Here is a 26,854-nt window from a genome sequence, read left to right as displayed (position 1 = left end):
GTTTGTTCTTGCCTGAGACTCCGTTGACTCTAGGCCAGTTCAGTGGACTGAGGGAGAAACAATCTTCTTAATCATTACATACACAGTATTTGTGTACAGTTGACCCTTGAGCCGCATGTGTTTGATCTGCACAGGTTCACTTACACAGGGATTTTTTTTAATAACTGCAATACAATACTGTAAATGTTTTCCTTATAATTTTCTTAACATTTTCTTTTTTCTAGCTTTATTATAAAAATACAGTATGTACTATTACACACAAAATGCATGTTAACCAACTGTTTATATATGGGTAAGGTTTATGGTCAGCAAGTTATTAATAGTTAAGGTTTTGGGTAGTCAAAAGTTATATGCAGATTTGACTGCATGGGGGTTAGTATCCCTCACCCCTACATTGTTCGAGGGTCAATGATACGTGGACGTAGGTATCTGTTGTGTAATATGTTGCATAGCAAGGTCAGTTCAGGTCTGTATCAGTTGTCAAATTCATTTGAAGGGAAAATCTTCAAATAGAAAATTGTTCTTAAGATTCTGAAATATTTGAATACCATCTCCACATTAGTAGAAGTTCAGAAAATTAAATGAATCTGTGTAGTCCATTCTTTTTTTGGAGGAAACAGTTTTTTAAAATAAACCTGTGATTAGATCTCACCCAAGGAGAATTTACAGTTTTCCAGATTTAAATTTTAGTGTCTACTAAATATTTCTTGGTATTTTTCTTTCAAATAATTTCTCAATCCTTGACTTTAATATTTTATTCCTCCAAGGAACTTTCTCCATTTTGATATATATTCATTTACTCAACTGTTAAAGTTCAGAGAGTGGAAGAGTTGATTTCAGTAAAATATACTGCTTCGGGGGGGAATCTTGAATCTTTTTTCTGTGGGCCAGATGGAGTATACTAGGCTATGAGGCTTCTTGTGTATTTTAAGTCTTTCTAGGGTGGACCCGAAGAATGCTGAGGAAATAGTAATCAAACCTTGCGGTCATATTCTTTTAAATGGGTGTTTGGCATTTTCTTTCTTTCTTTACTTTTTTTTTTTTTTTAAAGATTTATTTACTTTTTATTTGAGAGCGTATATGAGAGTGTGTGTGTGTGTGTGTGTGTGTACACTGAGGGGAGGGGTAGAGGGAGAGAGAACCTCAAGCGGTCTCCCAGCTGAGCGTAGATCCTGACATGGGGCTCCATCTCATGACCCCGAGATTGTGGTCTGAGCCAAAACCAAGAGTGGGACACCTAACTGACTCTACCACCCAGGTGCCCCTATTTGGCATTTTCTTGAGGGCCTTTCATAGGAATGTCTCATGTTATCTGCTGTTGTAACTCCAACTGGCCCACAGATAACATCAGGGTTGAAGTTTTCCAGTTTTCCCCTAAATGTTACAGCATATCATGGTTCCCAGAACCACTGACAGAAAACTAACTTTAAGTCATCCCTGCCATGCGTATCACAAATTTACAGACTAGCGACCAAAACGATATAACATCCATGCAACGAGGTTGCTGTGGGGGAGGGGGCTTCCGGATCCTTGGACTGAGAACGTTATGTGGAGTGATCTAGCTGAGGGACAAAAAGAAGCACGTCCAGTTTCTAAGGAGAACTTCATGGAGATATAAGAACTGGGGAAAGGGTTACTTACACAGAAACTAAACAGACTCAGTTTACCATCCTACGCGAATTCTCAGGTCGTCCTGAACTAGAACAGCTCAGAAATGTGCCAAAGCCACCCAAGGTCCTCCCCAGATAGCAAGTGGGAAAGGAGGAGATGGGGTGGAAAGGAAGACCAGTAGACCTGCCTCTCCTGTAGCCTGTCTTGGTCCTGGAAGGTCAAGAGCAGACTCAGACTTAACCGTAAGTGTTGTTTACTAAGAAACACATGAAAAAGTGAGTAAAGCAGAGGGGAGGAATATACAACACACACTGAGATTTAGGAAATAAACTACCAATAAAATTAGAACTTACCTAAAGAGGTTTTCCACCCAATTACTTCTAGAAGTTCAGCTACTAAGAAATGACATTTGGGGCACCGGGGTGGCTCAGGTCATGATCTCAGGTTGTGAGATGGAGCGCACAGTGGGCGTGGAGCCTGCTTCGGATTCTCTCCCTCCCTCTCCCTCTACTACTTCCCTCCCACTCTCTCAACCTCTCTCTAAAAAAGAAAGAAAGAAAGAAAGAATGAACTTACACTTGATGGCATGTGTTTACTCCTTCCACTTTATATTTCCCTTGTAGGAGCCAAGATTGTTTCCATCAGCCTGGAAGGGTATTTAGGTCTGATTTTTTCTAGCACTGAGAATGGCGCCATCTGCTGGAACCCTGTGCTTCAGCATCAAGAGAGCTGGGTCTGAGCAACTCACTCATTTGACCCAAATCCTGTCTTTATTTCCTAGCAGAGGTTACAGGTACACATGAAAATGGAGAAATAATAGAGTCCGCGCTTTATTTATAATAAAAACTTATTATGGACAGAGATAAGTTCTTTAAGACAAGATTTTGAAAGACCCAAAAGCTTCTAGAATATCTTTGCAGAGAAGGTACTCGGAAGCTGAAAAAGTCAGAGAGAAAGCACTTTGCAGTGGTTGCCATAGTTGCAAAAGTAAGCCTGTCCTCCAGGAAGAACAGAAAAGAATAGTTACCTGCCCCAGGGAAGCTGGTTTCAGGGCTCATTAAGAGAGGCTCTGGGGACAGGAGAAACCAAGCTGCGAAAAGACAAACAGCTGAAGAAGTGTCTGTGCATGTGTTTATTACATGAGGCTGTGCGTCAGAGGCGTACAAATTTGCCAAAACAGGAGGGTACTGATATATGCATTAAAGTCCAAAGGGCATTTTGTAGCCAACACGATGCAGTATGTTTCCAAGGCCACAGGCTGACAAGAGCAAGAGATTACCGTCATCACCTTGCTTAAGGAGAGATTTTAATGCATCACATATATTTAAACCAAAAATAGGAATCTGTAAATGCCAAGGCTTTTTATGTGTAGGGACTCAAATGTCTCAATGTTAAGTCTATTTTAGATTTAAAGCAATACCTCCTAATTCAATACTGAAAACAAGTTCCCCCCATATATTCCTTTCAGACTTTTCTAAATGTAGCCTTTTCAGATACTTTTTCAGGCCAAAGATCACAATCATTTAGGTATCTTACCTCAAAGAAATGCTTGATCATTTTAACCATTCTCGAGTCATTTTCTTTCTGCAAGTTGTCAGGATAAAGAGTGCAAGAAATGTAGGAGTGGTTGATCTTCTTTCTCCTGAACCTACTGAATTTTCTAGACTTGAGAACAGTGTTTATGGATCTTCTTTCTTTTGCATTTTTTGGGAACTTGATGTTTTAGACCACACAATTCTTCGTGATGTCATGTGATCATTCTTCCCCTATCTCTTCAACAACTGACTTGAATATTTCGTTTGTGAATATTTATGTTTTCTTTAGGTAGAAAAATTTCAGAAGTCTGCTGTTGAAATATATTTTATAGCAATGTATTTAAGAGGATATTTGCTTGTGTATATAATTTTGCATCTGAAATTCTTTTCTTAAAGATGGAAAACCATACTACTTCTTGTTTTCTTGTATCCGTTCTTGTGATGTGCTGTGTCTGATCCTTGTTCCTTTACAGGAGATCTGCTGTAACTTTAACCTGCTGTAACTGTAAATTTTTGTTCTCTAATGTTTTCTTTTCTTTTTTTTTAAGATTTTATGTATTTATTTGACAGAGAGAAATCACAAGTAGATGGAGAGGCAGGCAGAGAGAGAGAGGGAAGCAGGCTCCCTGCTGAGCAGAGAGCCCGATGCGGGACTCGATCCCAGGACCCTGAGATCATGACCTGAGCCGAAGGCAGAGGCTTTAACCCACTGAGCCACCCAGGCGCCCCTGTTCTCTAATGTTTTCTGTTTGGCCTGAAGGGAGATCTGAGCGGATTGCGGATGTCCAGGACTTTTTTTGATAAGTGAGATATGAGATTCAGTATAAACTCACCAATTAAAGACACCTAATGTTGTAAGATTTGTGTTGCTTACAATAATTCTAACTGAACATTTTCTGAGCAAAGATTGTCTTTCAGCAATTTAATTTTTTCCTTTTTAAAAACTTGGGTTACAGTGACATCATGTGGTAGAGTGAGGTTATGCAGGCAAGGCTTGTTAGCAAGATAGGTTGATAAATGAGGTCAACTCTTCAGGGACAGGATACACTTTCTCTAACAGTTATTTTATGCAAAATAACATACTCTTTTATAGTAAAGCAATATTTTATCACTGTATAATAGAGCTGAATTAGTTGGGGATCTTCAGGATTTTAAAAGTTATGTTTTTAAATAAGTATTCAGAGTAACAATGCTATTTTTTTCCTTAAAATTTTTTTTTTTAAATTTGAATTCCAGTGAGTTAACATACAGTGTAGTATTAGTTTCAGGTGTACAATGTAGATATTCAGCATTTCCATACAACACCTGGGGATCCCCATCACCTATTTCCCCCATCCCCCACCCAGCTCCCTCTGGTTGGTTGGTCTCTGTAGTTGAGTCTGTTTCTTGGTTTGCCCCCACTTTTTTTTTTTTTTTCCCTTTGCTCATTTGTTTCTTAAATTCCACATATGAGTGAAAGGCTGTCCTAGCAAAATCAAACTTCCCAGTGGATGTCATTTTTGAGAAGATCTGAAGTTTAAGGTTATTTCAATTTTGAAAGCTAATCACATCTTACCTTGTAGGTTCCTGCATTTTTAAAGAACTGTAAATATTTATTTGCTTATCAGAAGCAGTGATAATAGTTTTAAATACCATGTAATAGTATCTGTAGCCATGTAATAGCATCTGTAGAACATGAAGATCTCTTCCCAGCTTTGAGTGAGTTCACTGAGTTAACATTAACTGAATATGAGATAACATAAGACCTGTACGATTTAAATTGTGGCTTTTTTTTTTTTTTGCATTCTGATCAAAACCATTCTTAATGTTGTTGTACCAGGCATATCCTTAGCTTTGCGTCAAGGTTATGAGTTAAGCACATTGTTCTTAAAGAATCTTCTCTTGGTGGCATAGTGCTATAGTTACATAATTGCAGTGTTTTCTTCATGTATTTTTATTTTAATTTAAATTATATCTAGTGTTTATAGAACATTGAAGGCCAAACTTATCAAAACATCAGGTGTTCCTGAAAGAGCCTGAGGTAGGATTCTGTTTGAGGGATTTAGTGAGGAAGAGTTCTCCAGAGGAAAGCATTGGGCGAATCAGGGCGGAAGAGGAGAATCTGGATCAGCAAGACTGTGGTCTTAGCTGAAGACTTGACTGATCCCAGAGGAAAGCTCTAGAGCAATGTCATCCAAAAGAAATATATTACATATGTTGCCTGCCACATAAATAATTTTATACTATTTAGTAGCTACTTTAAAAAGGTAAAATGGAGCACTGGGTTGGTGAAAAAATAATGAATACTGTTGTGCTGAAAATAAATTAAAAAAATAAAAATAAAATAAAAAAATGATCCTCAAAAAAATAATAAAAAATAAAATAAAAAGGTAAAAAGAAACAGATGGTTTAACACATTCTGTTTAAACCAATACATCCAAAATATTGTTATTTCAGCATATATCAATATTAGCCTTGATGAGATTTCTTACGTTCTTTTTTCATACCAAATCTTCAGAATCCAGTATGTAAGCAGCATTATCTCATTTCAGCTCCCCTGATGCCACTAGTCATCCCACGTATTCAACAGCACAGCTGTAGAGCATCGGTTGCACAAACGTTTGCCCTACCTTGTGCAAAGGAGTCAAATTTTATACCTCAGTTTCAGTCACTTATGGGCTCTAAGATGCCCTGAGAGAACTGGAAAGAGTAGCCTGGACGGCGCAGCGGCTCCTATTTGGCTGGGAGAAATTCTTAGGAGCAGGGGTCATCTGTGAGTTTTGCTGTCAGGGGAATGGGTGTTCCTGCCCTGAAGAGGATCTAGGCATCCACCCAAGTATGCACCCTAGTCCCTAGCTCTGCTCACATCATTTGCTTCTCGCGCTGAGATCTTGCAATACAGGCTCTGATTCTCCAGGATTCTAGTGGTTTCCATTTTCTGGGATAACTTGAAGAGAAGAGTAAGGGATGAATGACAGCCCCTGCTGCAGTCTGTATCTTTTTTAGCTGAGATTGAGCAGAAAACAAAATTGGGGTGGAATTAATTTCTTTGAACTTTTACCTTACAAGTACAAGAGATTTTTATTTTAGATTTTTATTTTGGATTTGAAGTCTTTGATCTTGAAAACTTTTATTATTTTTATTTTTTTTAAAAGATTTTATTTATTTATTTGACAGACAGAGATCACCAGTAGGCTGAGAGAGAGGAAGTGAAGCAGGCTCCCTGCTGAGCAGAGAGCCCGAGGCAGGGCTCAATCCTATAGGACCCTGGGATCATGACCAGAGCCGAAAGCAGAGGTTTTTCTGTTTTGTTTTTTTTTTCCAATTTATTTATTTTTAGAAAAACAGTATTCATTATTTTTTCACCACACCCAGTGCTCCATGCAATCCGTGCCCTCTATAATACCCACCACCTGGTACCACAACCTTGAAAGATCCCCCCGGGTTTTAAGCACCCCGGAATGGACCTCTCCTCAGGAGGAGACCCCGGGACCCAAAAACCGAGCCGAGGCCACAGATCAGATGCAAACAGCACGAGGTTTATTGAGTAGTCACAGGTACCTGCGGGCGATCAAGTCTTAGGAGGACTCTCGGGCCAGCCCTTTGTTCAGGGCCTTTTTATGGGGTTTGGGGAAGCGAAAGCATACGTACAGAAGCAGAAGCATAGTTACAAGGTTCTTATTGGCTGGTTTGAATGTAAAGGCATACTCGGTGTTTGCGGATTGGCTTTGGAGGACCCCCCGCGCGCGAAGAAAAAGGCGGGGAGGGGGAGTGAGGAGGGGGAGTTGGACCTTATTACTCAGCAGAGAAACATCCTGCCTACGTGACTAGGCCCACGTACCTAGGCGACCCCCCTTGCCTATGTGACTATGCACATAAGGTATCCTGTTTAAACAGGAGACCAGTATTACCCCCTAAAAGCCAAGCGGTTACAGAAAGGCAAGAGAGCGGTTAAACAATTAACTGGGGGAAGGGTCTAACAGGGGAAGGGCGAAGCCAAACGATTACAGAAAAGCCAAGAAGCAGTTAGTTAATCAATGGCTGGGGAGGGGGGTGTCTATATGCGGAGTCTTTCAACCTCTCCACCCCCCCCCCCCCCCCCCCCCCCCCCCCCCCCGGACACTTCAGCAGAGGTTTTAACCCACTGAGCCACCCAGGTGCTCCCACCTTGAAAACTTTTAGTTAGAAGTTGCATTTTATTCCTTCTGGAAATTTTATCAAAGGGAAACTATATTCAACATGTGGAACATTTCTATATTGTTGGGGTTTTATTACTACAGTATCTTTATGCAGCTTATTTTTGGAATATCTTATTGATGCCATTTAATCTCCTTGAAGGTTTTATGATATGCTCTATTGATTTACTTAACCAGACACTATTTGTGTAGGAAATATAACAGAGTTAATTTTCAATCTTGGTGGCAGACTCATCTCGGCGTTAACATCTTCTGCCTAATCTGCCTGGATTCTTATGAGACATAATCAACACTAACATCTGTTGGACTGTGAGGGTTTTGTAATATGTCTGAAAATATTTTGATATTCTCTCATGAGAGTTGGGGGTTTATGTTCCCTCATCTTAAATCTGGACCTTTTTAGTTACTTGCGTGTAAAGAGTAGAATGCAACAGAAATAAAGTGCCTGAATTCTGAGTCTAGATCAGAAAAAGCCATATAGCTTCCATCTGGTTCTCTCAGGACACTTGTTTTGGAGCCTTGAGCAACTGTGTAAGAAGTCCATCCAAACTGAGGTCTCCAAGACGTGAAGCAGCCCAGACCATACGGGTTGACAGTGTGTAAGGCTCCAGCCAGTGGCGCCAGAAGAGGTCCTGTCTATTAGCTTCAGCTGCCAAGTATCAGTTGTCAGACGTGTGTGCAAAGATGCCTCCAGATGATCCTCCACCTACCCTGTTACCCCCAGCTGTCAAGTTGCTCTAGTCAAAGCCCCAGAGAAACTGGAACAGGAACAGGACACTCACACTGCATCATTCTGTAAGCACAGAAAAATTATTGGTGTATATCGCTGAGTTTTGAGAGATTAGCTGTGCAAAAACTATAACCAGCATGTCACATCAGATGTCTGACAATGGAGCAGTGGTTGGCATTAGGGATACAATCTAAATAAAACTGAAGCAAGACATCCTGATTGACATGTGGTTTATTTTCTTTGAGAAGAAGAGTCAAATCCCAGTTGCCCATGGGGTTGGCCCAGTGGGCAAAGGGAATGAAAACCAGAGCAAAGTTGGGGCAGACCTGTCCTTCTCCACTTCCGGAGCCAGGAGAAGAGATGTCGTCAACACTCTGTTGTTCCACCTTTTCATTTACTCTCTTAGGGGTGGGAAGGAATGATGTTCTTGTTGGAAATTTGAGAAGAAATGGGCTGTGTTTGGTTCAGCTCAGATCCTCAGCTCTTCTCTTTGGGAGCCAGCCTGACCACAGGCAGCGCACATTCTCTGCTCCTTTGACTGTGTCATATTTTGGTTTGGCAGCTCTTGTAAGGAAAGCATGTGGTGCTCTAGCTTCTGTGCTGGAATAAGTCTGCAGATCACATAGCTTATTTTACCCCCTACTGTGTGCTATCTCCTACCACTTATGTTTTTGAATAATAAAGATGATGTTTTGTCCCCCAAAGGCCTTATTCCTAACTTAATTTTTATTCATTACATGGGTAAGGGTGAGGGGTGCCACTTACTAGGCTTTCTTCAAATGCTAAGACAATTCCTCTGTGTTTATATCATATAATCAGTCCTATTAATTATACTGTCATGTGAACTAACACAGGACAGAGTAGACCTTTAATGTTTTCACTACCTCATAGCAAATTAAGAAAACATAATGTATGACATCTTGTCCTAATCCTTAGAAATGGAGTCCAGATGTATGCTTGCAAACCAGTCTGTTTCAGTATATTACTACCATACTAAGAGTGTTTTTCAAAAGAACTGAGCTTTGCATAATTTCTGGACCCTTAGAATTACCCTTACTTTAACTATTTCTGAATATAATTCACCATCTGAAGAAGTGATAAGACATTTAGAAGTGACTAAAAAGATTCTTTAAGTGTTTTCATCTGGGAATCCCATTCTATCAAAGAGAAATTTCAAAGGGCTATTAGAAGATTTATTAACTTTTTTTTCAGAAAAGAATCTTACACATTGTGATATGCTTCTTTTCTAATCCAAACCATACTGGGATTGCGCAAAGGAATGACAGAGTCCCTGGTCGTAGAATTACTGATGAACAGTGATGGTATGGCTACAGAAGGAGCAATAGCTCAATATCTTCTTTGATCTTAAGAAAAATATAGTCTTGAAACTTTTAGTTCTGTAGGCAGAAATTTACTTCTGAAATTCTTTTTCTTGTCCCACCAATATCAGCCCTTAAACTAGCTGCTCGATTTTTTTCTCTTTAGCTCCATGGAATCTATACCATTACAAGGTTTTCAATTTTTTAAAATAGTTACTATTGTATTTGGTTCTCCCTTAAAGTTAAACGTTAAACAACTTACATTGGCTTTACTGAGCAATAATTGATGTATTAAAAAGAAATGAATGTTTTTAATGTGCACAATTTGATGAGGTTGCACATATCCTAAGGCCCATGATACCCTCACCTTGGTTAGAGTAATAGACATATCCTTACCTCCCAGTGTCCTTGCCTCTTTCTCTGTACCACGCCCCCCCACCCCCGCCTTTGTTTCCTCATCTGTTGGTAAGGACACTTAAGATGAGATCTGACCTCTTAACACATTTTGGAGTGCACAATACTGGTCATTACATTGTAAACAGACCTTTAGAGCTCATTCGTCTTGCCTAACTACAACTACATCCATTGAACAGCAGCTCCCCAGTTCTCCCAGCTCCCACCTTCTATTCTTTGCTTCTCTGAGTTTGACTATTTTTTTTTTAAAGATTTTATTTATTTATTTATTTGACAGAGATCACAAGTAGGCAGAGAGGCAGGCAGAGAGAGAGAAGGAAGCAGGCTCACGGCTGAGCAGAGAGCCCGATGCGGGGCTCGATCCCAGGACTCTGGGATCATGACCTGAGCCGAAGGCAGAGGCTTATACCGCTGAGCCACCCAGGCGCCCCTGAGTTTGACTATTTTTGATACCTCATTTAAGTAGGATCCTGCAGTACTTGTCCTCCTGTGACAGGCTTTTGTCACTTAGCATTATGTCCTTGTTGTTTTGAACATTTTATTTAAATTTTATTTACTACATTTTAAAAATTATTCTTGGATTGTGTTGTCTCATAAGCTATGCTAGATCCCCGCCACCCCCCACAGTCAGTTTTGCAGTGTGAAATTATTGTTATCGGTCAAGTGCCAGCAGTCTTCAAATTGGGCAATTTGAAGAGTTTAAAGGGAATGTTGCAAAGGTTTTGGCAAGGTATTGTAAGGGCCTACTTAGCCAGAGGGAGCCATTTTGTTGTTTATGCAGTAAACTTAGATTGACCCTGCCCCTCCCAGAGGAACTTACTTAAAAGCAAATCCGGGAAACCAGTCCCAGGTAGCAAAGCCCAGATACAAGGGCGGGTCAGACCAGGTGGAGACATCCAATCAGTGGGGCGCACTAGCCCTAGCTACCAAGGAGAGTGGGCTCTGCCTTTTGGGCACCAATTCTGACCAAGGTGATAGGCTAGTTCAGATATCTACTAGGGTAAATTGAAATTCAGTTGGCCACCCGTGTGTGACCTAGCATGACTGTGCAGCTTTCTCTGTGTGTTACGATCTCATTGGACACGTGTGTGTGGCCAGGCTCAACCACATGGCCTTTGCTCTATAAAAGTTAGGCTGGGAGGGGTCGCCTCTTTGTAAGAGATGGCCCTGACCAGTTGGTTTGATTCTCGACGCTTGGTGCTAAATAAAGCTTTGCTTGACCTTCGTTTTGTATCAGTCTTGCTCCTTTGATCACGGACCCATTATTGGGGGACCTATCAGTATAATGTCCCAAAGAAGAGATAATGTGAGATTCTGGAGTGGGCTGCAGTGGAGTGGCATTCCCAGTCATGGTTTGGATGGAGGAAAGGGAGGGCTTACACAGAAACTAAAGAAAAATAGCTTAGCTTCATGAAAGGTGCTGTGGTCATTGGTGGAAGGTCATATAGCCAGCACGGGGTAACTCCGACGGTGGAAACTGGGGACAAAGTGGGGTCTGGCTTCCCAGCTTCAGCCCATGTTTGTCATTGAATGACCCCAACAGCAAGCCAGAGAGCAAGTGAGTTTGATGTAGCCCATAAATTTCAGTTTCCTGGGGCACAGAGCAGGTAGAATGGAGAAAGGGGAAGGGAGAGGGGGAGATACCTAACATGATTATCAAAGATACCAGTAGAAAAATTCATTTTCAGCTTTCCAGATTTTCACTGTATTCAGTCTTTTACTTAGTGAACATTTATTAGTACCTAACATGAGATAGGGCCATGAATCAGAAGAAAAAGACAGTATATGTGTTCAGGGATTTTATGGTTTAGTGAGGGAGTTAGAATACAAAAAACCAAAATTATTCAAGGAAATAAATCTTTTTTTAAAAAAACAAGGTTTTTTATAAAAGTAGGTATGAGGTGCTCAACGGTACTTTGGAGGAGTGGATGGAGCACCAGGAAAGGCTTTCTGGAGGGTACGCCTGTGATGGACCTGGGTGGTTGAAGTGGGACTTACCCATATGAAGCATGTGGAGAATTATACTCCAGGTGGTTGAAGAACATCTGTAGGTATTTAGAAACCTTAAGTAGTGTGGAGTTTTTCAGGAACGTTGTGGCAGAGACAATTATCTTCTTCCTTACTAATAAAATTCCTTTTTTGTTGTTTTTGGCTACTGTGTGCTGGAAACACACACATCCACATGTGTACACACACATACACACATACCTCCAAGGTTTTGTTTCCACTAAGTGCGTCCTTGATGAGGGCCACGACAGTTAACAGGAGCTAGGCAGAGAAATCAATGGCGTAAGTCATGCATTAAACAGTAACAAGAAATACAAATTTAATTACAAGAGAACTCTAGGTGTTGGAACTGTCATATACATAATACAAGAAAAATGCATGTAGAGTATTTAAAGTAATAAAGGATGCATTTAAAACTGTACTTAGTGAGGGATTTGTACAGATAAGTTTAAAGAAGAACATTCAAATAGAACTTTAAAAATAAAAATCAAGCACCTATTGTGATAAAAACTCAGTGAACAGATCAGATAGCAGATTAGACACAATTGAAAAAAACACTAGTGAACTCAGAACCACATACACATAGTCCTAAGTATTAAAAAACCTGAAGGAAAATCAAGGAAGTAGGAAGTGCTTAAACTTCTAGAAGAAGTGAGAAGAGAGAATTATTAAACCATTATAGCAGTATTTACAGAAGAATTAAAAAGAGTAATCCATCACCCAAGAAACAGAATGTAATTTTTTTATCATGGGAAAATACGCATGTCATTAAGTTCACCATTTTAACCATTTTCAAATGTACAATTCAGTGACATTGGATACATTCACAATGTTGTATTAACGTATTAAAAGATTATAGTAAGGCTTTGAAAAGGTCCTTCTAATCTTTGCATAAGATTTACAAGGAGTAAGGTAATAGTAATAGTTGTTTACAGTCATCTAAAATTTTCAACAAAATGAGCAAATTAATGTTAAATGAACTCAAATTTATTTTCACAAAATACATTTTTGTAAAGAGAAACTAATTACAATAAAAGATATGCAAGCATCTTTAACCTAGTATATATTTTTTCACCTTCAGACCTTTTTTAAAAAAATTAATTAATTATTATTATTAACATATAATGTATTATTTGCCCCAGGGATACAGGTCTGTGAATCGATCAGGCTTACACATTTCACAGCACTCACCATATCATATACCCTCCCCAACGTCCATAACCCAACAGATTGGGGAAAGAACAATCCAAGGCAAAGGTGTACAAAGTTTGATGTGTGTTAATGTCACACAGAGAATATCATACACAAGACAAACTATATGTTAGAAATGAAAATGAGTCAATAAGTTCCCTGAGAAAAGAATATGTGTTCCATTTGGGATATTAAGTAATTAAGTGTGCTTAGAGTACAAGTTATTGGAAGAATAGGGTGGTGGCTGTCACTAAGATCAATTTTATGTGAGGTGTCGAGGAGCTTGGACTTTACTTGATAAATAATGGAGAACCACTGAAGGTTTTTAAACAAGAGAACAACCTGGAGAGACTTACATTATAACTAGATTGCTGTAAGGCAGTATATAAATGAATTTGTTGGGTTTGGTACTAGAGTGAGTTCAATACTCACTAAGGGGAAAAAACGAAATTGGGCTCTTATCTCAGCTTAAAAAAAAAAAAATTCCAGGTAGATTACTGGCATTCATTAAAAAAAAAAAAAAAAGGCCAGGCTAAGAAACTTTTAGTAGGTAGATAAGGTATCTGCACCACAAGGTAGGATTTCTTAAATAAGGCATGAAAATCTCTAATCAAGGGGCACCTGAGTGGCTTAGTCAGTTAAGTGTCTGACTCTTGATTTTGGCTCAGGTCATGATCTCAGGATCATGGGATCACCCTGCATCCGGCTCTGTGCTGAGCTGCACAGGGAATCGGCTTGGGATTCTTTCCTTCTTCCCCTCTTCCCGCTTATGCTTTCTCTTTCTCTCTCTCTCTCAGATAAATAAATCATTAAAATTTTTTTTAAAAACAGAAAAATAAAACCTCCTATCAAAAAAAGAATACTGATAAATATATTCATATTAAAAACCTACCAGATTTTCAATAATTAAAAATTTGATGGCACCCTGTGTAAGTCAGCTCAGTAGTAACGTAGGCAAGCACTTAGTTTTCACAGTTCTTAGAGGCTGGAAAGTGCATAAATAAAGGTGCAGGCTGATTCAGTTTCCCAGTGAGGACCCTCATTGTGGCTTGCAGATGGCCGCTTTCTTGCCATGTCCTTACAGGTTAGAGAGAGTGAGGAAACAAGTTCCTGGTGTCTTTCTTATAAGGGTACTAATCCCATCATAAGGGTCCCACCTTCATGATATCATCTAAATCCAATTACCTCCACTTCCAAATGTTATTACACTGGGGGTTAGGGCTTCCACATATGATTTTTTGAGGGATGAATTTAGTCCATAGTACCTCCTATCCCCCCCCCACCACTGTGCCCCTATGCTTGCTCCTAGAATTATCCCCAGACAACCTGTCCCCAAACTTTTGTCTCAGACTCTTTTCACTAGAAACCCAAACTAAGGAGTTAGCATTGGAATGTGGACACCAAGGATGGCATCGAGGAACTCACTGTCAATAGGCAAGAAGACTGTGGCTAATGGTAAGTGAAGCCTGTGAGTCAAGAAGAGGCAAGTTCTGTTCAGGAACTGACAGGAGCTGTTGTGTCTGCAGTGTGTGGAACATGGCTAAGATCAAGAGTTGAGGCTGAAGAAGTAGACTGGGGAGAGATTATGCTGGGCCCCAGAGAATACGTTGAACAGTTTGGTTTTTCTCCTAAAGCACATGGGAAAGCATTGATGTATTTTAAGCTGTGGAGCAATAAGGTTATATTTGCACCGAACCTATTAGCATGAGGAACAGACTAGAAAGGGGTAGATGGTGATAAAAGCAAGTGTCAGAATCTGGGTTTTGAGGCTATTGCATTAGTCCAGGTAAGAACAGGTGAGAGTTTGGACTAGGAGGTTGAAAGCAAAGACCATGGGAACTTGCTTGGAATTTTCAAAAGAACATTAATGCATTTAATGAAAGACTTGACCAGTTGAGTATAGTGGTTCCTCGGAATACTCCTTTGAACAACTGTCTGATTATTTTGCCAAAAAAAGAGAAAAAAAGTCATGTTAAAAAACATGATTTCCTCAATTTTTTAAAAAATTTTAAATCTATTCAAGAAAACAATTCCCATATTTCCCCTTTCCAAATGGTAGCTGTCTGCTTTAACAGATGGCAGGATATCTCAGTGGCATTCAACACAAAATCAGCTGGGGGTCAGCCAGTCCAGGCTAGGCTGTGCTGTAGTTTCTGCTTCTAGGTACAGGTCTGGCTGGGCTTGGATGCCCCCCACCCCCCGGTCCTGGGCTTAGGAAGATACAGGAGTAATTCAGGGATCTAACCTCCAGTTGCAGCAGCTACCTAGGGAGAGCCCTTTCCATGGCAGTAACAGAAACTCAAGAAAATAATTCATACTTCTTAGGCTTAGAACTGGCAGAATGCTAGCTACTTCTTCCCTTATTCCATTGGACAAAGTAAGTTGCATGGTGAAGACCAATACAGGAAATTGGAGAAGTGTACTCTGCCTCTAGGAGGCCAGAACAGGGTTGAATACTACTTTAAAGAAGGGGAGAATTGTGGCTAATAATTCAACCTGTTGCAAAAACTGAACTAGATCATATTCTGCCCCAAAAAACCTGGAAGCTCTTTGATAATTCCTTTCACACCAATATTTCCCCTACTACTTAGTCATAATTAGTTCCTTTCTGTGTACCTTATAAAGGGATGGATGATAATTTTTTTATAAGAAAGTCTATGTAACTTTGTAAGGTTTTTCTCAAATGAAAAGTTGTAATTACATTTGGAAGACCAAATATATTTTGATTCACAAGAGCCAGGCTTTTTAGAAAGCAAAAAGGATTTTCTGTGATTTAAAAAAAAAAAAAAAAAAGTTTTAAAAATTAAGAACCAAGCCCAGAGTACTGAACATAGTTCTATGCTACCAAAGGAAAACTATTTGATACTGTAAAATACTTATTGTTTTACCACAAATGAAAGAAAAGTTTAGTCAGTAGGTTAGAAAGGATGGTTCTGGAGGGACCTAATTGGCATTCAGTGCTGATAGGTTAAGAAATCAAAGTAGGAAAGTGATAGATTTGGGGAATTCACAGACTGGGGATTTTGTGGCTGGCCTTCCAGATTGCAAGAGGCAAAACACAATATCTGTTGAAATTATTAATTGCTGAGGGATGGTGTTTTGGCAAATGGGCCTGAAGTTAGTCTTATAGAATTTGATATACTCCAAGGTGGTGTCTTCAAAGTAGCCATGAGTTCCAAACCTTGTAAAGGGAAGAAGTCTTTAGAAGACACCTTGAGTCAGAATTAGAAAAGATAGAATGTATGACAAGTCAGGATGGGACTAATGATACCTGTGACAGGAGCCACTTCTGAACACTTAAAGTCATCATGGATGTAGTATACCAGTGCACAAGACAGCAATGATTAAAGATGGTTCAGGGGTTAGGTGTTCGCCTCTCCATCCAAATGAATGCAAGTCACATGCCCTTTATGACTACCTCTTTACCTCTTGCTCCCTGGGAGCTAACTCATATAAAAAAGTAAAGGAGAAGGAGGCTTGGAGAAATCTTGAATATATTTTTAAAAATGCTTGTGTCATGTGGGGCGAGCTCATAAAACAGGGGTGATGGGAGCACTTTCTTTGCAAAACAATGTGGTATTGTCAGAGGAGTTTGGGCTTTGGGTCTCTGTAGATATGTGGCCTTGAATAAATTTGGATAGCTACCAACAGAATAAATTTTCAACTTGAAAGTGACCATTACCTTGAATTGGGAAAAATCATAGCCTTCTGTCTTCAGTGGAAATAGGGGTCAAAACTGAGGTCACCCAGAAATTGAACTGAAATAATAAGAAAGTGGAAAATTTACATTTCTGCACATACGAGTTTTTAGTCTGAAATGTAATCACATGTATCATTTTGAAATAAGAGTTCTTGGGGTTCCTGGGTGGCTCAGTTGGTTAAGCCTCTGCCTTCGGCTCAGGTCATGATCTCAGGGTTCTGGGATCGAGCCCCACATTGGGCTCTCTGCTCACCAGGGAGCCTGCTTCCCCTTCTCTCTCTCTGCCTACTGCTCTGCCTACTTGTGTTCTCTCTCTCTGTCAAATAAATAAATAAAATCTTAAAAAAAAAAGAAAAGAAATAAGAGTTCGCAAGATGTTTAGTTCTTAAATGTCGGATCAGAGTCCCTTAAGGTACATAGGTCTGTTCTGTTTTATAATGTTGTAGAATTACTGTTTTACCATGAAGTTGTTTCGATTTGCAAGGTTAGAGATTGATGGAGCAAAATACAATAAAATGTAATGAGCAGAACCAAATTCTTCTACGATGGTTTCAGCCAAAGTTTTAAGCATTCTTGACTGCAAATTTGAACATATTGACTTGACTATCAAAATCATAGCTCACCGGAGCCTTGTACACAATCTAATATCATTCAACAGCATGAAGATTTGTTCACTCATACAGATTTATTTTGCTGTTTTTTTGTTGCCAGCACAAAGTGAAGTGCAAAGTTTGAAATATGCCTGAAAAGCTGGTCAGGATCAGCAGCCAAACCAGATAATTAAGACAAAACCATACTCAGCACCATATTCTTAGAATTTGTAAAGTACAAATTATATGCAGCTGTGAATAACTTTTAATATTTAAGCAACGGGTAAAAATTTTACTTTTTGACCTGAATTGTCTGGTTTGGCTCTCTCCATAGGCATTATGGCCAACTTTCCATTTTGATTTGTACTTTACAGGCTTGGGCAAAATCTAAATGGCTAAGAAACTGAGTAGTTTTTTGTTCTTAATTTGGTAAAATAAAACAAAACTATTTAGCAAGTCATTTATTATTTGTTGAGATATACTGTCTCTTGAAAAATGGTTTAAATAATCAAAATATTATAATTTTATGTTTATTTGGAAATTGAGATTTAAAAATAATTTGTCTAGTCCAAGGAAAGAAGGAATGTTAGCACTGGAGTATAGCCAGATAGTTCTTGGTCATTCTAAATAGACTAATTAAAAGAGTAGGTTTAATATTTTCTTTGGGAGAACTAGCTGGTACACATTCCCAGAGAGCTTGATAGTTTAAAAGGAAAATTTCTGAAAGATGGAATAGAAAAGAGATGCAAAATACATTAAAAAAAATTAAGAGAGAGACCAAACTGGTATGAGTCTGGAAAAGGGAGTTAAAGCTTTTTGGTAAGTGGAAAAGGACAATTGAATGTTACAGAGTTCTGATTCCTGGGGCATGGACCATAAAAGGTGGAATCTAAAAGAAAAATTAACAAAGTGAAGGAAAGGACTGAATCAATATCACCATACATTCAAAAACTATGTCGTTAGCTATAAGAACTTCTTTCAGAGTAATACAATTTTTTGTTTTTGGAAGTGATCTGTTTACAACTAGAAAAAAAGGTCAAGACAAAGGAATTGGATTGAGTTTCTCCCTTAAATTTTGAACCTGGTCATTGCTTTCAGTGTTAGAGGATGTCTACAGCTGTAAACAATTTACACTCCAAAAGTTACAAGAATGGGACTGAGTGAAATACTAGTAATACTGGAGAGGATCCAGGGAGAAAGGGAAGGTTAATTTGATATGTCCTGTAGTATCCAAGAAGTTAGTTCACTTCCTGTGTGGTAAAGAGAGATAAAATGTAACCAAAAAAAGTTTTCAAACTTTTTTTCCTGTATCCCAATTTTGTCCATACTATTTCTATATAAATGTATCTCCTGGAACTTGTAAAAAATCAAGTGACTAGAAACTTATGCTGCATACATCCTAATATAAATTTATCTTAACAAAAAACTCATGTAAAAGTATTACTTTTCAGCAGCTTTGCTTAAATAATTTTATTTCTTAAAATTGAATATAATTGTCATTAATAAAACTGTATTTTTCTGGTGTATACCGTATTATTTATTGGCTGTCATTAAGGGTGAAGATTTTGAGAGATGTAGAAGCTTTTTCTCACTTTAAAGATAGTTGTCAGAAATATAAACATGTTTGTTGTTGACTGGTATTAAGATACTTGTGTGGAGAACTAAGATGGCATGACTGATTTTCACATTAGCGCTTAATTTTGGCTATTATCTTCTCCAAACACCCATTCCCTTCTTTGAACAATAAAAACAAAAATAGTACCGTAAATATTCTAATCAAATACTGTATCTGTTAATTCAGGTATGAATTTTGCCCATGACTGTAATTTTGCTTGTGTTTAAAGAGAAAAAAACATTTTTGCAAATATGAGTAACTTGTCTTTAAATGGTACTCATTATTTGTACTCATTTGTCATTAAATGGTACTCATTATTTGCCAAGTAGGAATGACCATAACATTATTAGTTTGAATATCTGATAAAAAAGGGCACTAAGATACAATTTGAAATTAGGCAGATAATTTACTAGCATACTCCAAAAGGCAACACTGAAATTATTTTTATGGATGCTTACATTGTGCCATTTTTTACTTTTAGTTCCTTTGAATGGGAAGTTGTTGTCATTATTCCTAGGCTCTTTCAGTCAACAAAGTTAAGATAAAGACATATGTTTATCTTACATATACATATAAACCATGTATAGTTTTCTAAAGTACATATTTTATATATTCCTTTATATGGTTACATATATAATTTATATATAATTATATAGGATATATACTTATACAAATGTATATATAACATATATATACCAGGAGTTATAACATCAGCATATCACAGCTCCCGTAATTTCTCATTTGCTTTATCCATAGTATACACACAGCAGTCTCAGAATAACAATACCAACACCTCCACCAAGAAAATGATTACTGAAAATAGTTTAAATTTGTTTGCAGGGTTGTTGTTGTTGTTGTTGTTTTTGGTCAAATTATCATGATTTAATAACTTGAAATATTTAATCACTGTGTAGTTATGCCACTAACTAGATATACATGTAAGTTCATTTGTTTCCTTTTATTTTGAAGTTTAACAGATTGATTGCTTTTTAATTCTGCATGATCCCAACGTTGAATATACTAAGCAAAATACACTGAAAGAAGTTGAACGTCTGTTCTGTTATCTCCACCCAATAACCCCAAGTTGTTGTCAGTTTTATGGTTTACTCATTTATTTTTAATGTGTCATGTATTAAATATATGTACATGTGATATATTAAATATATGTGTGTCTAGTCATGTCTTTCCTAGGTAAGTTGTAGCATGCTATACACTTTTTTTAAAGTATAGTTGACACACAATGTTGCGTTAGTTTCAGGTCTTCAAATCTGTGTGTTCGGCAAGTCTGTCTGTGGTGCTGTGCTCGCTGCGGGCATAGCTGCCATCTGTCACCGTAAACTATTACAGTACCAGTGATGGTAATCTCTATGCTGTGCCTTTTATCCTTCTGTTCTTTTTAATATTGTATTATTTTTAATACTATATTCTAGATATCACTTTATGGTCATATAACAGAAATATCTTCATTCTTTTTTATAACTGGACAGATTTTGTTGTGTTAATATGCTACGAATTCATCCATTCCAATATTAACAAATATTTGTGCTATTTCCAGTCTATGCTTTTTCAGTTATTCTTGCAATTAATGGTGTTGGGTATGAGTCCTTTTGTGTGTTCACCAGTTTGTCTTTGGTATATATTTCTACAAAGAGTATTGCTGTTGCATGAACTGGTAAAAGATATATTTAATTTTGCTAAATAGTGCCAATTTTATGATATATGAACTTCTTTTATATTTTCCTTCATAATTAGATCTAGATATGATCTATACTTTGCATTTGGTTGATACATATTTTAAATCTCTTAATCTATAAATCCCTGTTCTTTTTTTTTTCCCTTCAGATTTATTTATTGATGTAACCACTTGTAGAATTTCATCTCCTTGTCTTCCCTGTATTTCTTAAAAACCAAAGCTATATTTTGAGGTTTGATTTGATTTTGGCAGTAAGTGTCCAACAAACACTTCTGTACAAGAAGTGTTGGGTACTTCCTTTAGGAGACATGTGTAACTGGATGGCTCTCCTTGTGTGACATGATGTTGGTAGCCACTGATGACTAAATCTTGCCTTCCTTAGTAATTAGTGATACAGAAAATGATGATATTCTTTTTTTTTAAAGATTTTATTTATTTATTCGACAGACAGAGATCACAAGTAGGCAGAGAGGCAGGCAGAGAGAGAGAAGAGGAAGCAGGCTCCCTGCAGAGCAGACAGCCTGATACGGGGCTTGATCCCAGGACCCTGGAATCATGACCTGAGCTGAAGGCAGAGGCTTTAACCCACTGAGCCACCCAGGTGCCCCAAATGATGATATTCTAAGTCTATTGTAATATAGATGATTATTTCTTTTCCCCCATCCTTTTTGTGTTCTGTTTCTGGAACTATGATTAGATGTATATTTTTTTAATCTCTACTTGATCCTTCATATTCTGTAATCTCCATTTCATATTCTCCAAGTCTTTTATTTCCATACTGTACTCTAGATTTTTCTTTTGCTTCTATTTTCAAGTTCACTTTTTGTCACTTCAGCTTGGTCTGACTACTGGTTAATCATCTCAACTTGGCTATCTACGGGTTAGCCACTTCCAGTGAATTTTAAAATTTTAATCATTTAATTTTTATTTTAGAATGTTGCTTTGTTTAAAAACTACTTGGACAACTTTCATAGCCTTTTGATTTTTCTTACACTTTTAAGACATTGACACACATTGAACTTACTTACTTTTGGTCTGTGCAACTCTGATACATGAAGTCTTCCTAGTTTTTAATGTATTCTATTTTATCTTCCTGGTTTCACTTATCATGTCACATGTACTCATATATTTGTTGTGCTGTGCTGTGTGTATGTGTGTATATATGTTTATGTACAGATCATTTGCAGGGGGATTTTATCTGGGAGAATTTTTGAAGTCTTGGGAGTACTTTCAATTCAGAACCATTTTAAAATAAATTTGCTGAGAATTTCAAGATTAGTCAGGTCATGGAAGTGATCTGAATCTCCTATTTTCAAGTTGACCTGCAAACTCATGCAGGTCCAGCTTATATTTCCATATTTTCTGGGAATATTTCTACTGTTAACATTTGTTCAAGCTCAAGACAGGCAGAAATTAATTGATCATTTATCTCCCACACAGCAGGCTAATTCATCATTTACTTTTATTGTGAGGTGATAAGTATTTGGCATTCTAGTTCAGTGTGAGGATCTATGCTGTTGGTTCTAGGCTTTCACTTCTCCTGTGCCTTAAGATGTTCTCAGAAAGAAGGTGCAAGGTTCCTGAATTTAGGAAAATACCCTTACAATGAAAGTTGACGTTAGTACTCTTCCTCCTTAATTTCTTAATTTCACTTTATATTTAGCCTAATATTTCTCAGTTTCTTTACAGTTCAGCAGAACTTCATTTCTGTTTTATACCAGCTATTTAAAAATCTTAACATAGGTAGAGTTTTAAGGGTTATTTAGATCATTATACTGCCAGAAAGAGAAAACTGTGTCATGGTGTATAGAATTTTAAAGTTAATAGAGTGATAAACTGTCCAAACCAAAGGACTCAATGTCCTGTGTCTCAAGTTAAACAGATTTAAGAATAACTCTTAAGATTTCCTTGCCTGGACGGTAAAACAGACAACCAAAAAATATGAACAGTTTCCTAAATACATCAAACAGTTACTGCAATTATTTATCAAGGGGCAAAATAAAGTTTTAAAGTTGACAAGCACATTGCAATGAATTAAATGGAAATGTTTAATTTTCTAAAGGAAAATTCTAGTTACTAAGTTACATTTGCTGGCATGTTGGATTTAGTAGATTAGAAACTAGAAATGATAGGGCTTGTGTGAAGGTGCAATTAAACCGCTGATCCAAAAGTTTAACAAGAGAGGTAACTCTTTCTGGTAAGGGAATGAAAGCTGTAACTCAAGGTATTTGTACCTACAATCTAATAGTAGAAACACAACTTTATAACACTTTGATGTACTTGAGGATCTTGAGATAATCAACATTTTTCTCTCTCCATATGCCTGTCTTAGCATATTTCTTTGAATTGATGACAAAAGTTACTGGTTACTGGGTCCAAAGTTATTATTTGCCAGCAAATGGATTTTCTAGATCAATATGCCAAATAAAACATCATCTGGTTTTATCTAAGTTTTATCATTTCATTTTCATCAACAGATTTACTCTTGATGAGTTCATGTTGATTTATCTACCAATTTTTTAGGAATCTGATTTTCAAGAATGCCTTCCTTTATCTCTGACAATATTATATTCATAGTTGGGTAGCTGCTATGATTTGGTGTGAGATGTAGCATTTTATTTTATTTTGAAAGATTTTTATTTATTTATTTGACAGAGAGAGACACAGTGAGAGAGGGCATACAAACAGGGGGAGTTGGAGAGGGAGAAGTGGGCTTCCAGCTGATCAGAGAGCCCAATGCAGTACTCAATCCCAGGACCCTGAGATCATGACCTGAGCCGAAGGCAGATACTTAGTGACTGAGCCACCCAGGTGCCCCGAGATGTACCATCTTAGTTGCTATCTCACCAGATATGACCAGATCAGGGATGAACAGAATTTTGGATATCATCAAGCCAAATTCTTAAAAAAAAGAAAAAGAAAAAGAAAAAAAGAGTGGAAAAAAAAGAACAATGCACAGTGATTTGTGAAACTTTCCTTAAAGTCATTCAATTAAGATAGGTTTATGTTACCAAAAAAACCCTATCCACATTCTTGATGTATCACTGATTGAGCAAATCATAGCGTTTTCTGTAAACCTGGTACTTATCAAGCCAGTGTGCTGAAAACTGAGGCTAAAAGGTGAATAAGGCATGGGAACTGCTCTGAAGGAATTCACAGAGTTGGAGCAGTACAACTATAAAGAAATAGTTATGACTTTTGGTCAAAATAATTCTCATAATAGCTTTCAATGCACCCTTTCCACATTTATCACTGCAAAGATGAAAAAGGAGAAAATTCAAACACCAGAACAAAACAAGAACTGAGAAAACCTGTGCCAGACTTTTGAAGAATTGTAGATAGTTATAGGGTGGGTATGTGAAAAAGTGATTATCAGCATCTGACTTATCCTAAATTTTGATAGAGGTTGTTCTGAATAATAGCACAAAGATGCTTTTTGTGTTCCTTTTTAATGACATATACCAACCTCCTAGAGAACTGGACTTGCACTCTCTAGTGTGTTTCTATGAGGTTGACAGATGTTCCTAAATCCCTTGCTTTCATCCCCTAGTAAACAAGGAATCCAAATGCCAAAAATTTACTCCGGCAGGAAATTTTTGTGCAACACATGTGTTTGCATCTTTCTATAGGTGTGTGAGCTGGCAATGTAGCAGAAAATTAGGAAAAGTATAGTTCTCTTCCAAAAAGAATTACAAGGAAGTATGATGACAGGAAACCTAGCAGTGCATGCTGGGAATTCTACCATTTTTACATACTATGTGGGTGGATTGCATAACGCAATTTAAAAGTATAAAGAATAATAACAAGTTATTTACATTTTAAAACTGTATTTATAAATGTGTATGTTCTTTTTTTTTTTTTTTAAGATTTTATTTATTTGACAGGGATCACAAGTAGGCGGAGGGGCAGGCAGGGAGAGAGAGGAGGAAGCAGGCTCCTTGCCAAGCAGAGAGCCGGATCTGGGGCTCGATCCCAGAACCCTGGGATCATGACCTGAGCAGAAGGTGGAGGATTTAACCCACTGAGTCACCCAGGTGCCCCTGTAAATTTTCATAACTCTTTGATGACATATCACATAGTGACACAATAGTACATGAACATATTGTATAAATGAATATGTGTACTTTTATAAATGAGTTCATACTGAATATAACTTGCTGATGATTGCATAATCAAAAATGTTTGGAGACTGCTAAGTAGAGAAGCAGAAAATCATGCAGTGAGGGAGGGGAAAAGGCAGTTTAAAAAATAGCGAACAACAGAGATGAGTTATATTAGTAATTCTACAGACATTGTAAGGATTAAAGGGAGCTCTGATAACAGGCAAACTTGTTCCCTCTCACAAAGGCTGTTGTTTTGTTATGAAACAGCTTTATTGAGGTATAGTTCACGGGACCTGTAGTTTACCCATTTAAAGCATATACTTTGGTGGCTTTAGTATATTCACAGAGCTGTGCAACCATATCACAGTCAGTTTTAGAACATTATTATCACCCAAGAGGGAAAAGAAACAAGAACCTTGCAGCCTTTAGCAGTCACTTCCCATTTCCCTTCAACCTCAGCAGTACACAAACAATAATCTACTTTCTCTCTGTCTATATTATCCCATCCTGCACATTTCATATAAATGGAATCATAGAATAGGTTGTCTTTTTCTGGCTTCTTTTACTTAGTGTAATGTTTTCAAATTTCCTCAATGTTACACTGTGTATCAGTTCTCCATTCTTTTTTTCACTGCCAAGTAATATGCCAGTATGGAGACGTACCACATTGATCATCAGTGGGCGTTGGGTTTTTCTCCCATATTTTGGCTGTTGTGGCATTTGAGTACAAGTTTTTATGTAGGTATAAGGTTTTTTTCAGTTGCATCTGCAGCTAGGAGTGGAATCAGTCACTGGGTCACATGGAAACTCTACATTTAACATTTTGAGGAACTACCAGACTATTTTCCAAAGCTGCTGCACCATTTTATAGGGTAGGATCTATTTCTTCCATATCCTTTGTGTCAACATTTGTTATTATATGTCTTTTTTATTTTAGCCATCCTAACGGGTATAAACAAATATTGCGTTATGACTTCAATTTGCATTTCCTAATGACTAAGATGCTGAACCTCTTTCATCTGTTTGTTAGCCATTTGTGTATCCCTTTTGAACATATGTATATTCAAGTCCTTTGGATATTTATAAATTGGGTTGTTTATCTTTTTGTTGTTGACCTGCAAGGGTTCTTTCTATATGCTGGATACTAGGCCATTGTCACATACGTGATTTGCACACATTTTCTCTCATACTGTCTTTTGATTTTCTTTATGGTTTCTTTTCATGCATCCTGATTAAGTTCAGTTTATTTATTTGTTTTTGTTGTTGTTGCTTGTGCTTTTGATGTCACATTCAAGAAATCACTGCCAATGAGCACCTGGGTGGCTCAGTTGGTTAAGTGTCTGACTCCTGATTTCAGCTCCGGTCATGATCTCAGGGTTGTGAGATTGAGCCCTGTGTTGGGCTCCGCACTGGCCGTAGAGTCTGCTTAAGATTCTCTTTCTCCCTCTCCTTTTGTCCCTTCCCACTCTTGCTCTCTCTTTCTCAAATAAATAAATTTTAATAAGTAAATACTAAAAATAAATAAATAAAATAAATGTTTTAAAAAAGCAACCACTGCTAATATCCAGGTAATGAAGATTTGTCCTTATGTTTACTTCTAAGGTTTTATAGTTTTAACTCTCAAATTTAGATCTTTGATCTGTTTTAAGTTTGTGTGTGTATGTGTGTGTTGTGTGGTGTGTGAGGTAAAGTTTCAGTGATGTGGAATCCAGTTATCCCAGCACCATTGGTTGAACAGACTTTTTTTTTTTAAATCCATTTTTTTTAAATTTTTTATAAACATATAATATATTTTTATCCCCAGGGGTACAGGTCTGTGAATCGCCAGGTTTACACACTTCACGGCACTCACCAAAGCACATACCCTCCCCAATGTCCATAACCCCACCCGCCTCTGCTGACCACCCCCCTCCCCCCAGCAACCCTCAGTTTGTTTTGTGAGAGTAAGAGTCACTTATGGTTTGTCTCCCTCCCAATTCCATCTTGTTTCATTTATTCTTCTCCTACCCCTTTAAGCCTCCATGTTGCCTCACCACTTCCTCATATCTTTTAATCATATTTTTTAATCCATTTAATTGTCTTTGCAATCTTGTTCAAAATCAGTTAGCCACACATCTGTAGGTTTATTTCTGGACTCTCAATTCCATTCCATCGAGCTATAAGTTTATACT

At 37.7% G+C, this 26,854-nt stretch overlaps 1 protein-coding gene across 3 annotated transcripts in view; it reads left to right on the top strand.

The window, feature by feature from the left end:
* Window positions 1-26,854, top strand: part of CCDC102B (coiled-coil domain containing 102B) — a 189,537-nt gene that overhangs the window by 12,656 nt on the left and 150,027 nt on the right. For all 3 annotated transcript variants that reach the window (XM_044242831.1, XM_044242830.1, XM_044242832.1), the window contains one exon: window positions 14,332-14,437. The gene's annotated coding sequence lies outside the window, so the exon portion shown is untranslated. The remainder of the gene's footprint in view (window positions 1-14,331; window positions 14,438-26,854) is intronic.

This window comes from Neovison vison, chromosome 3 (genome assembly GCF_020171115.1).
Source record: "Neovison vison isolate M4711 chromosome 3, ASM_NN_V1, whole genome shotgun sequence".
In the NCBI taxonomy this organism is placed as follows: Eukaryota; Metazoa; Chordata; class Mammalia; order Carnivora; family Mustelidae; genus Neogale; species Neogale vison.
Note: the sequence above shows the minus strand (reverse complement) of the source record. Positions and strands in the feature narration are given on the sequence as shown.